Genomic DNA, 13648 nt, shown 5'->3' with positions numbered 1-13648 from the left:
GAACTATATTCGGTATCCTATGATAATAATGGAAAAAAAATTTTAAGAATATATATATAACTTGAATCTATATGTATATATAACTGAATCACTTTTCTGTACAGCAGAAATTAATACAACATTGTAAGTCAACTATACATCAATTTAAAAATTAAAAGATAAATAGAAAACTACAACAACCCAGTTTAGACAGCTAATGTCCCAGACTTCACAAAAGGTTGGAGTCATCCCACCAGGTAAGAATCTAACAACTGAGGTGCTTGCTGAGGGCAAAAGAAATATGGAATGAATAGTAGATGATAGTAGTTGTAAATACTAGCAGGTGGCCTTGTGACCAGTTCTGGAATGAGGACTCTAATAGTTATAAGTATTTCTTCCTTACTTTGATGTGAGTATATTTTAATAAATATTAACCAAGATTGCTTTATCTCCTCTCTCTATCATTGAATCTGAGATGACTCATAATCACTTTATATGTAAGTATTTTAAGTTACAAGATGTCAAAACAGGAGTGTAAACCAGCTAGGAAAAGAATGAACATTATCCAAAGGCAAAAAAGGGACCCTGACCCTGATGCTCTCCTGGGGACGATGTTAGAATGGTTTTGATTGTAAAAAGGATGGTGTGTCATGTTAAACAGAAGCATGGCTTTGTTTCTGTCTCTATTTGGAGAGTAAATGTGGCTTCAGGCGACATGTGGGTACCAAGTTAAAAAGGGGTCAACTGTAGTCTTTGTAATGTTCCAACTTACTTCAGCCAAACTGTTTTCCAGAATTAAATTTCCTCTGTGTTTCTGATTAGAATGGCCCACAAGACTGGAGATTCTATAACATTTGTAGGATGGACACTGATTTTTCCCTACTTACAGAAGCTGCTGCTTCACCTTATTAACTCTTGTCTTCTCATCTGTTTCTTAATTTCTTGTTACATGAACTCTGTGTTTGCTTTAATTTCCTTGAGTGGGAGCAAAGTATTTAGAATTTCCTGGTGCAAACCTTCCAAGGAATGTTCTTATCTATTTCATCTATCTTTTGTCTTTTGTGTAAATTTCCTCCGTTTTAGTTGAGATTGGTTATGGGTATTTTTCATGCTTGCTTGTTTATGCATATGAATGAGGATACCCTTTGAATGCAGGTAGAGAATAATCTCATTCCCCATCCTGTTTGTTTGGTTAACTTTTAGGTTGTTCCCTTAGTTTTTATTCTGGAAGATTGGATGTCGTGGGTCCATATGGTCTATTTAGTTGTTTATCTGCCTTAGGGAGGTCGATGCTGGGATCTTGAGCAATAAGAACGGATCTTTCTCAACTTTTGATGGGGTTACATCCTGATAAATCCATCATAAGTTATAAAATAATAAGTTGAAACTGCATTTAATATATCTAACTTACCTACCTTATCTAGCGTAGCCCCAGCCTATCTTAAACAAGCTCAGAACACTTACATTAGCCTGCAATTGGGTAAAATCATCTAACATAGAGCTATTGTATAATGAAGTACAGACTGTCTCATGTAATTTGTTGAATATTGTACTGAAAGTGAAAACCAGAATGGCTGTCAGTGTCTCACGATCATATGGCTGACTGGGAGCTGTGGCTGCTGCCACTGTCCAGCATCACAAGAGAGTGTTGCACCAGGTATCACTACCCAAGGAAAGATCACAATTCAGAATAGGATGAGACTTCCCTGGTGCAGTGGATAGGAATCCACCTGCCAGTGTAGGGGACATGGGTTCGATCCCTGGTCCAGGAAGATTTTACCTGCCATGGAGCAAGTAAAGCCTATATTCTGCGACTGCTGGACCTACACTCCACAACTACTGGAGCCTGCACACTCTCGGGCCTAGAGCCACAACTACGGAGCCCACGACAAAGGGTAGCTCCTGCTCACCACAACTGGAGAAAGCCTGCGCGCAGCAACAGAGACCCAGAGCAACTGAAAACAAGTCAATAAATAAAATTTTAAAAAAGAAAGCAAAATCTGATGTATGGTTTCTACTGAATGCAATTTGCTTTGCGTCATCTAAAGTTGGGAAATTGTAAGGCAAACTGTTGCAAGTCGTGGGCTATCTGTATTGGGAACATTCCTTGGGGCCCTATTCACTAATGGCAGAGGTGCCTAGATTTTGCTGTGGTCCCCTGCTGTAGGATGAACCAACCACTTTTTGCTTTTTGTTTGTTTGGGTTTTGTTTTTTTTTGACCAACCACTTTGGCAAAAAGCAAAGTCCAGAGAGACCTAAGGACTCCTTATTTGCTTCATCAGAGCAAGTGAGAGAGAAGAGTCAGGGAGAGAAGGTGAGCAAGGTGGAGATCATCTTCCTTCATAGCCTGATCCCAGAGTGCTATCTTATCACCCGCTCTTAAGAGGCAAGTCAGTAGGTCCTGCCCTTATGTAGGTGAAGGAAATTACACAAGGATGTGAATACAGGAAGCAGACATCCCTGGGAGCCATTGAGAGACTGTCTGCTGCTGCTGCTAAGTCGCTTCAGTCGTGTCCGACTCTGTGTGATCCCATAGATGGCAGCCCACCAGGCTCCGCCGTCCCTGGGATTCTCCAGGCAAGAACACTGGAGTGGGTTGCCATTTCCTTCTCCAATGCATGAAAGTGAAAAGTGAAAGTGAAGCCGCTCAGTCGTGTCTGACTCTTTGCGACCCCATGGACTGTAGCCTACAGGAGGCTCCTCTGTCCATGGGATTTTCCAGGCAAGAGTACTGGAGTGGGGTGCCACTTAACACTCATTTCCTACTGCCTCCCTCTATCTTTCTTCACCTCAAAACTCTTCTGGTCAAGAGAAGGGGCAGAGGAGAAAACATGATGATGTGTAGAATTTCAGGATCTCCTCAAGTCTCACATACCTGAGGTAGAAGAATGGGCTTCCCCAGGGCCTTAGGTTCAACTCCCAAATCCTTAACCAGACTCAAAGACCTAATAGAATCAGGGCCTCTTCAGCCTCACTGGTGTCTCTCTATCCCATCATGTTTCACTGCAGCCATATTAGAAAATGTGTTCCTTGGAAGGGCCCTATAAATTTTATCCTGTTATTACCCAAGTTCTGAAACAATTGAAAACAACACAATAAAAAAGAAAAGAAAAGAAAACAACACAATAAAGTCAGCAGGTAAGAAAACCAAAATAGATTAGAGGACACAGCTTATGTTTGAGTCAGAATGCACCTGCTAATTGACCTTGAACCAGCCCATCCAGGGGAACGATGCAGTGTGTAGGGCAGACCCTGCCTCTTGCTCATTCTGGTGAAACTATTTGGTGTCATTTCGGGGGCTCTGAATAGCTCCAGTACTGTGGTCCTTTATGTCTCAGTGCAGAAAAGGATTCAGCGAGAGACAAAGTGATAGATAAGTGATTTATTAAAATAGGAGGCTTGTGAGGCTTACAAGCAGGTGGGCAAGGGGTGTTTCCCCAAGAACTTCCTGGGCTATGGTTTTATAATCAATGGAAGAGTGGGGAGGGGAAGAAGAACTTCTTGGTCCTTCTTGAGTAAATGTCATGCTTCCATCATCAGCTCCTCATCCAGGTTGACCAGGGCAGTTTTCTTGTCCCTGCATGGCCAAGATAGGTCCACAAATCAGTCAAGCTAGGTCCACAAATCTTGTTTTTCATGTGTGCAGAGAGCATGTCCTAGGGATTATTAACTTGCTGAGCTCACTGGGCAGGATATGGGTCTCCTGCCACTATTGTTTTATTGTTTGGGGGCACATCTTGTGCTTCTGTTGCATGGTTTTGTTGCTAAGCAAGCCTCCCTGGTTTTGTGCCCAAGCAAATATGCTTTCTTGAGTGATCATTAACTAACAGGGGTCTCCCATACTTTTTCTACTCACAGTTCCCTAGTGGGAACTCTAGGGGGATTTAATCACTTAGACTTTGTCCTCTTACTCTGTCCCTATCACTGGTAGAGAGGAAAAAAGAGAACCAAATCCCCTAAGCTAGGATCCAGGCAAAACAGGCTCTACCTGGTCAAGAAATGTAGACCAGCATCTGTGCCCCACTGCGATGAACACCGTGAATCAGCTTTTACCTTCCAGCCCATCCTCAAAGGCACCTTCCTGAGTGCAGAGGTCAGAAAGCTAGACTATACTCACAGAAGCCTTTGCGCTTAGGGTTCTGGTTGTAAGTAAGGTGGAAATTAGATGGTGGCCCTTATTTATTTATTTATCTGGCAAGACGAGTTATGGAATCATGAGATTTTTCTGCAGTAATGTTCCAGCATCCATTTTTCCTGCGTATAAGAAGGATCTGTTGGGGTGGCAGCTTCTTCTTTTTTTTAAAAAAAATGTATTTATTTGACTGCTTCAGGTCTTAGCTGCAGTTCCTGGGATCTTGGTTACATTGTCTGGGGTCTTTCCTCGCAATGTGTGGACTCCGTAGCTGTGGGGTGCAGACTTCTCTTGCTGTGGTGTGTGGTTTCAGTTGTGTCTCGCTCAGCACATGGGATCTTAGTTCCTTGACTAGGAATCAAATTCATGTCCCCTGCACTGTAAGGCAGATTCTTAACCACTGAACCACCAGGTGACAGCTTCTGATCTGACAGCTCCTAGTCCCTGACTTAAACTATGGAGATCTATGTGAAATCAGTGGCTCTAGTGGTAGGAGCTACACCTGTGGACCAGTTCTTCCATGTTCTTAGACTCACCCGTGGAGACCCTCTCCTTGAGCCAGCTCTTCCTTCCTTCCAGTCTTTCCAGTGAAGTGGTGGGTGCTGACACGTGATAAACTCTTCCCTGCCCAAAATATCTACAGTGCTATTTCCTGCACTAAGCTTTGAATGATATTGTAATGTAAGTGCCTGACAATTAGCTTATTTGTTGTATCATAGGTGCCTGGCATTAAACGTTTGATTGAGTAAGCACATTGCTAGCTACGTGACTACATAAAGAGCCAGACCACCCCACCTGTGGAGTTCCCTCTTTAGAAAGCTCTGGGTGACCTAGATAACTGACTACTTGAGAGATCCTGCTTTTTCCCTTCCTGCTCCTATGTTTCTCTTTCCCATTCCTATGTTTTAAATTCACCAATAAAGAGTGAGACTTCCCTGATGGCTCAGATGGTAAAAAAAAAATTCTTGCCTGCAGTGCAGGAGACTTGGGTTTGATCCTTGGGTCAGGAAGATCCCCTGGAGGAGGAAATGGCAACCTACTCCAGTATTCTTGCCTGGAAAATTCCATGGACAGAGGAGCCTGGCGGTCTATAGTCCTTGGGGACAAAGACACAGACACAACTGAGTGACCAACATTTTAATTTTTACTTTTCACTTTCAATAAAGAGTGAATTCATGAAACCCTAGGCACCCCACCTTGACCTCCAGTAAAGGCCGAACCCAGGTTTGTGCTCTCTTAGACCTCAGAGTGTGGCCCAGGGCATGCCTGTACCTTCCAGGTCTTGTGAGTAATAAACCTTGTCTTTTCAAATGTCCCTAAGTGTTGCTGTGAGGTGCAATCATGATCAGAACCATAGGAGCTGGTCCAGCCACAACTGCCTCCAGTAGGGGGAGAGGAGACTCACCACAAATAGCAGGGGCCCAGGTGAGTGCCCCTAGGCACCTCTCACAGATAGATAGCATCACTGTCAGTAGGCTGAGATTGACACACAATAGATACCCATCAGGGAACCCTTTCTCTTTGCAGAGGATTAAAGCAGGGCAAGACCTCTGAGTCTTCAGAGGAGACTTAAAGCCAGAAACAGGGAAGAGGCCTTTCCCCTCCTCCTCCTCAGCACACAGCACTGAACTTTTCAAGTGTCCTTCTCACTGAAAGACCTCCTGCCCCTCCCCACCCTCTTACTCATCTTTCAGGTCTCAGCATAAGCATGACCTTCTCTCAGAATCCTTCCCTGATTCCCCCAGGCTGGGTTAGAAGCCCCCTTACTCACTCTCACAGACTTCTCCCTTCACTCTATGATCCTCAGACTCCTGGTGATTACTTCCTGTGGCCCTGGTACAGAGCAGGCCTTCAAGGTTCACCAGTTTGCTGGCTGACTGGCAATCCCTGGGTGGGAATGAGGAAGGAACACAATGGCCCTCCTCCAATTTGTGTGGCCCCTGAGTTTGCCATTGCAGGTGCCTGCCTACATCACTGGCTCTGTCTGCTGTTGACTAAAACATTATTTACAACCTTAAAGTTAAGAGTTATGTTTTATTTGGCAGGAATTTTTAGGACTTCAAGCATGGGAGGCAGCGCCTCAGGTAACCCTGAGAGAACCACTCCAAGGAGGTGAGGTGGAGATGGGGGCGAGGAGTTAGGTTATGTAGAAGTTTTGTAACAAAGGGCAGGTAGTCTGAACATCAAAAGATTATTGCTGATTAAAGAAAATCAGATAACCCAAGCTATGTATGATGCTGCTGCTGCTGCTGCTGCCAAGTCGTTTCAGTCGTGTCCAACTCTGTGCGACCCCATAGACGGCAGCCCACCAGGCTCCCCTGTCCCCGGGATTCTCCAGGCAAGAACATGGAGTGGGTTGCCATTTCCTTCTCCAATGCACAAAAGTGAAAAGTGAAAGTGAAGTCGCTCAGTCGTGTCCAACTCTTTGCGACCCCATGGACTGCAGCCAATCAGGCTCCTCCACCCATGGGATTTTCCAGGCAAGAGTACTGGAGTGGGCTGCCATTGCCTTCTCTGCAAGCTATGTATAGGAAGATGCAAAAGTATGGGCTCACAGAAAGCATTCCTTTGATATGCACCTCAGCTATCTAGAGCCAGTATCCTGTGTTTTCACACCCTGAGTTTCCTCAGGGCTCACCATAGGGAGTGACTGCAGTCAGCGGCTGCTAGGTGGCAGGTATTCTTTTCATCCCTGAGTTCCCTCAGGGCTCACTGGCTCAGAGATGAATTCAACATCCTCTGTCCACTGCTATGGCAGGGAATAGTCCATCTCTCTGGAATTTCACCATTCAGTGATCTTCACTTTTTGCCTTATCTGCACATGAAATTTGTCACATTCTCTCTCTTTCTCTTTTTAGGCCATCCCATGTGACTTGTGGGGTCTTAGTTCCCCGACCAAGGATCAAACCTGGGCCTTCAGCAGTGAGAGGGCAGAGTCCTAACCCCTGGGCCGCCAGGGAGCTTCTTGCCACATTTTCTTACCTCAGAAATTCGACGTTTTCCTATTGAGCTGTTCTCTTCTCAGGTTTCTTGGCAGATGTAGCAGTTCACTGTAGCAGAAGTCTTGGGAGCAACGCCTTCAGTGATAACCAGGAGAACTGCATTTCTCACAAGGAATTGTGCCCCTGACTTAGGGCCATCTGTTGCAAGGTTGAGTGAGTGAGTGAAGTCGCTCAGTCATGTCTGACTCTTTGAAACCCCATGGACTGTAGCTCACCGGGCTCCTCTGTCCATGGGATTTCCCAGGCAAGTATACTGAAGTGGGTTGCCTTTTCCTTCTCCAGGGGATCTTCCCGACCCAGGGATTAAACCCAGGTCTTCTGCATCATGGGCAGATGCTTTACCGTGGAGTCTATGCTGTAGGGTAGGTAATCAGGCAGATTGTAGGCTGAGTGTCCAATATGAAAAACTTTCTGAATGAGGAATCACCTTACACCGGTCAGAATGGCATGGAAAAAAGGGAACTCTGCACTGTTGGTGGGAACATAAATTTGTATGGCCACTTTGGAGAACAGGATGAAGGTTTCTTTAAAAACTAAAAGTAGAACTATGACATGATCCAGCAGTCCCATTCCTGGGCATATATCCAGAGAAAACCATAATCTGAAAGGAAATACGCACCCCAATGTTCATTTATAATGGACAAGACATGGAAGCAACCTAAATATTCGTCACTAGAGGAATGGATAAAGAATATGTGATACATACATACAATGGAATATAAAACAGAATGAAATAATGCCATTTGCAGCAACATGAATGAACCTAGGGATCATCATACTAAGTGAAATAAGTCAGACAAAGACAAATATCATATGATATCACTTATATGTGGAATCTAAAACGGTTGTAAAAATGAATTTCTTTACAAAACAGACTCACAGACTTCAAAAACAAACTTATGGTTACCAAAGGGGAAAATTGTGGTGGGGAGGGATAAATTAGAAGTTTGAGATCAACATACACACACTACTACATATAAAATAGATAATCAACATGGATCTACTACATAGCAAAGGGAACTCTATTCAATACTCCAGTACTAACCTATTTGGGAAAAGAATCTCAAAAAAATGGACATATGTATATTTGTTAATATAACTGAATCACTTTGCAATACACCTGACACTAATATAACATGTAAATCAACTATTTTTAAGAAAAATTAAATTTAAAAAAGAAGTCCTCTGTCTTAAAATGAATCTGTCTTCCATTTTAGGCTACTTCAGCTACCTGGGCAAGTCTTCCCTGACTGTAGCCCACTCCCACCTTGTCCCCAGATGACTAAGGCTCTCTCTGCTCAGAGACTGACTCCCTTGGATCACCACTGCTCTCTCATGTGTTTCCCCCGTCAGACTGTAGAGCTCTTCTGGGAACAGAACGCATCTTACTCATCTTCAGATCCTGTAGCTGTCCCAGTGCCTAAGAGCACATGGCAAACACTCGACAAACCAAATTAAATTTGAGCGTCACACAGGAGCCTGGAACCTACTTAAGAAATGGAAAGTGCATCTCCAGTTTAATGCTTTCATTTTCATTTGGGACTTAGGTGATGTCAGACTTCCCCTCACTGTGCAGTTCTGTCACCCGTCTCTCATATCACTCAGTAACCTTAGGGGGACTCTTGCCTGGGGCATATTCATTGCATCATTTATGTTACGTCTATTTGACATTTAGCATGGCCCAACTTGAAACCTAGCTTGGGTTGCATTTTTTTCTGTTATTTCCTTAGAGTCTTGGTGAGTTTCTTGACATGCCAGGTCTTATTGGAGATACATAGGACTCCAGTCCATCAACAGATACTTGGTATTTTTTTAAGTTAAAAATGTTTTCTTATAATTATTTTCTTATCACGGGTTGATCTTGAAACAACTTTACAAAAAAGTATTTTGCCCTTCTTGTCTCTCCATCTTACAACGATTTACATTTCTTCATACATGCTGCTAATAACTAACCATTGCCATGTACGAAATGCTGGGGCAAGTGTTTACATGCCTCATCTCATTTATTCTTCACATCAACCCCATGAGATGGGCACCAAAAAGCACCACCCTATTTTATTTATGAGGAAATGGGTTTAATGAGATTAAGAATAATCCCTTCCAATTTTGATCCATAATGGAATCTTTCCTCCCAGTTTTAAGTTAAAGGTCTGCAGCCTTTAATGATCTCTCTGTACCAAGAAATGATTACCACAATAAGTTTGGTGAACATTAATTATCTCATATAGGTTTAAAATGAAAGAAGTAGAAAGAAGCTATATTTTCCTTGTGATGAGAACACTTAGGGTTTACTCTCTGAACAACTGCCATGTAAAACATTGTTGTTTAGTCGCTAAGTTGTATCTGACTCTTTTGCAACCTCATGGGTTGTAGCCTGCCAGGTTCCTCTGTCCATGGGATTTCATGGGCAAGAATACTGGAGAGGGTTACCATTCCCTTCTCCAGGGGATCTTCCTGACCCAGGGATTAAACCCAGGTCTTCTGCATCATGGGCAGATGCTTTACCGTGGAGTCTATGCTGTAGGGTAGGTAATCAGGCAGATTGTAGGCTGAGTGTCCAATATGAAAAACTTTCTGAATGAGGAATCACCTTACACCGGTCAGAATGGCATGGAAAAAAGGGAACTCTGCACTGTTGGTGGGAACATAAATTTGTATGGCCACTTTGGAGAACAGGATGAAGGTTTCTTTAAAAACTAAAAGTAGAACTATGACATGATCCAGCAGTCCCATTCCTGGGCATATATCCAGAGAAAACCATAATCTGAAAGGAAATACGCACCCCAATGTTCATTTATAATGGACAAGACATGGAAGCAACCTAAATATTCGTCACTAGAGGAATGGATAAAGAATATGTGATACATACATACAATGGAATATAAAACAGAATGAAATAATGCCATTTGCAGCAACATGAATGAACCTAGGGATCATCATACTAAGTGAAATAAGTCAGACAAAGACAAATATCATATGATATCACTTATATGTGGAATCTAAAACGGTTGTAAAAATGAATTTCTTTACAAAACAGACTCACAGACTTCAAAAACAAACTTATGGTTACCAAAGGGGAAAATTGTGGTGGGGAGGGATAAATTAGAAGTTTGAGATCAACATACACACACTACTACATATAAAATAGATAATCAACATGGATCTACTACATAGCAAAGGGAACTCTATTCAATACTCCAGTACTAACCTATTTGGGAAAAGAATCTCAAAAAAATGGACATATGTATATTTGTTAATATAACTGAATCACTTTGCAATACACCTGACACTAATATAACATGTAAATCAACTATTTTTAAGAAAAATTAAATTTAAAAAAGAAGTCCTCTGTCTTAAAATGAATCTGTCTTCCATTTTAGGCTACTTCAGCTACCTGGGCAAGTCTTCCCTGACTGTAGCCCACTCCCACCTTGTCCCCAGATGACTAAGGCTCTCTCTGCTCAGAGACTGACTCCCTTGGATCACCACTGCTCTCTCATGTGTTTCCCCCGTCAGACTGTAGAGCTCTTCTGGGAACAGAACGCATCTTACTCATCTTCAGATCCTGTAGCTGTCCCAGTGCCTAAGAGCACATGGCAAACACTCGACAAACCAAATTAAATTTGAGCGTCACACAGGAGCCTGGAACCTACTTAAGAAATGGAAAGTGCATCTCCAGTTTAATGCTTTCATTTTCATTTGGGACTTAGGTGATGTCAGACTTCCCCTCACTGTGCAGTTCTGTCACCCGTCTCTCATATCACTCAGTAACCTTAGGGGGACTCTTGCCTGGGGCATATTCATTGCATCATTTATGTTACGTCTATTTGACATTTAGCATGGCCCAACTTGAAACCTAGCTTGGGTTGCATTTTTTTCTGTTATTTCCTTAGAGTCTTGGTGAGTTTCTTGACATGCCAGGTCTTATTGGAGATACATAGGACTCCAGTCCATCAACAGATACTTGGTATTTTTTTAAGTTAAAAATGTTTTCTTATAATTATTTTCTTATCACGGGTTGATCTTGAAACAACTTTACAAAAAAGTATTTTGCCCTTCTTGTCTCTCCATCTTACAACGATTTACATTTCTTCATACATGCTGCTAATAACTAACCATTGCCATGTACGAAATGCTGGGGCAAGTGTTTACATGCCTCATCTCATTTATTCTTCACATCAACCCCATGAGATGGGCACCAAAAAGCACCACCCTATTTTATTTATGAGGAAATGGGTTTAATGAGATTAAGAATAATCCCTTCCAATTTTGATCCATAATGGAATCTTTCCTCCCAGTTTTAAGTTAAAGGTCTGCAGCCTTTAATGATCTCTCTGTACCAAGAAATGATTACCACAATAAGTTTGGTGAACATTAATTATCTCATATAGGTTTAAAATGAAAGAAGTAGAAAGAAGCTATATTTTCCTTGTGATGAGAACACTTAGGGTTTACTCTCTGAACAACTGCCATGTAAAACATTGTTGTTTAGTCGCTAAGTTGTATCTGACTCTTTTGCAACCTCATGGGTTGTAGCCTGCCAGGTTCCTCTGTCCATGGGATTTCATGGGCAAGAATACTGGAGAGGGTTACCATTCCCTTCTCCAGGGGATCTTCCTGACTAAGGGATCAAGCCTGCATCTCCTGCACTGCATGTGGGTTCTTTACTGCTGAGTCACCAGGGAACCTCCTACAACAGTGTTAATTATACTTACGATGTTGTACATTACATCCCTTGTATTTATTTATTTTATAATTGGTCCAGTTTCCCCAACCACATCTCCCACCTCTGGTAACCACAAATCTGATCTCTATTTCTATGAGACTGTTTGTTCATTGTTTGTGAAGTATAATTACCCTACAACACAATGCTATGTTAGTTCATGTTATACAACATAGTGATTGAAAATTTCTGTATGTTTCAAAATGATCATCACAATGTGTAGTTACCATCTGTCACCATACACAGATGTTATATAATTATTGATTATATTCCCCACACTATAATTTTCATACCCATGACTCATTTATTTTGCAACTGAAAGTATGAGCTTCTTAATCTTCCTCACCTATTTCTCTCCTCCCTCTACCACCTCCCCTCTGGCTACCACCTGTTTATTTCTATATCTATTGTTCTGTTTTGTTAAGTTTGTTCATTTGTTTTGTTTTTTGGGATCCACATATAAGTGAGATCATATAGTATTTGTCTTTCTCTGTCTGACTTGTTTCACTTAGCATAATACCCTTTAGGTTTGTCCATGTCGTGGCAAATGGAAAGATTTCATTCCTTTTTATGGCAAAGTAAAATTCCATTGTGTGTGTGTGTTTGTATATGTATATGTATATATATCACATCTTCTTTATTCATTCATCTATTGATGGACACTTAGGTAGCTTCCATATTTTGACTATTATAAATAGTGGTACAGTAAACATAGGATGCACTTATCTTTTCTAATTATTGTTTTCATTTTCTTCAGATAAATTCCCAGTAGTGAAATTGATGGATCGCTTGGTAGTTCAATTTTTAACTTTTTGAGGAACCTCTATACTATTTTCCATGGTGACTACACAATTTACATGCTTATCAACAGTTTATAAGAGTTATCATTTCTCAGGACTTCCCTCATGGGCCAGTGATTAAGAATCCACCTGCCAATGCAGGGGACTTTGACCCCTAGTCTGAGAACTAAGACCCCACATACCGCAGGGCAACTAAGCCCATGCACCCTAGAGCCTGTGCTCCACAAGAGAACTCACCACGACGAGCAACTTGCACACCCCAACTAGAGAGTAGCTCCCGCTCCCTGCAACTAGAGAAAGCGCGTGCACAGCAATAAAGAGCCTATGTGCCACAATGAAAACCCAACAGGTCAGAAGTAAATAAACAAAAATTAATTGACTATAAAAAAGAGTTCTCATTTCTCCACACCTTCACCCACACTTGGTATTTGTTGTCTTTTTAATAATAGCCATTCTATATTTAAAAAAACAAATAATAGCCATTCTGACAGCTATGATGTGATATCTCATTGTGGATTTTTTTTGAAGTATAGTTGATTTACAGTGTTCAAGTGTATAGCATAGTGATATGTGTGTACACACATACACACACATACACACAAATATACAGTTAATGGTGAAAAGTTGAAAGTACTTCAACTTAAATATATACTTCTTCAGATTCTTTTTCCATACAAGTTATTACAAGACACTGAATATAGTTCCCTATGGTATACGGTAGGTCCTTGTTGCTCATGGTTTTGATTTACATTTTCCTGATGCTTAGTGACGTTGAGCATCTTTTCATATGCTGGTTGGCCATGTATATGTCTTCTTTGGGAAGATATTTAGATTATTTGCTCACTTTTTTTTTTTCACTTACAAAAGGTAGTCTGTGTTTATTTAGAGTCACAAGCAGTTGACTGATTCAGTGTGACTCAAACCACAAAGACACCATTTCTCCTTCACTCCGTTCTGAGTCCCAGGGTTGGCTGGGGCCCAGAATGGCAGGAGGGCTGCCCAGTGGCCCCT

The sequence above is a fragment of the Giraffa tippelskirchi genome, chromosome 3 (assembly GCF_054371585.1).
Source record: "Giraffa tippelskirchi isolate mGirTip1 chromosome 3, T2T-mGirTip1v1.2.pri, whole genome shotgun sequence".
NCBI lineage: Eukaryota > Metazoa > Chordata > Mammalia > Artiodactyla > Giraffidae > Giraffa > Giraffa tippelskirchi.
This window is presented reverse-complemented; position numbering follows the sequence as displayed.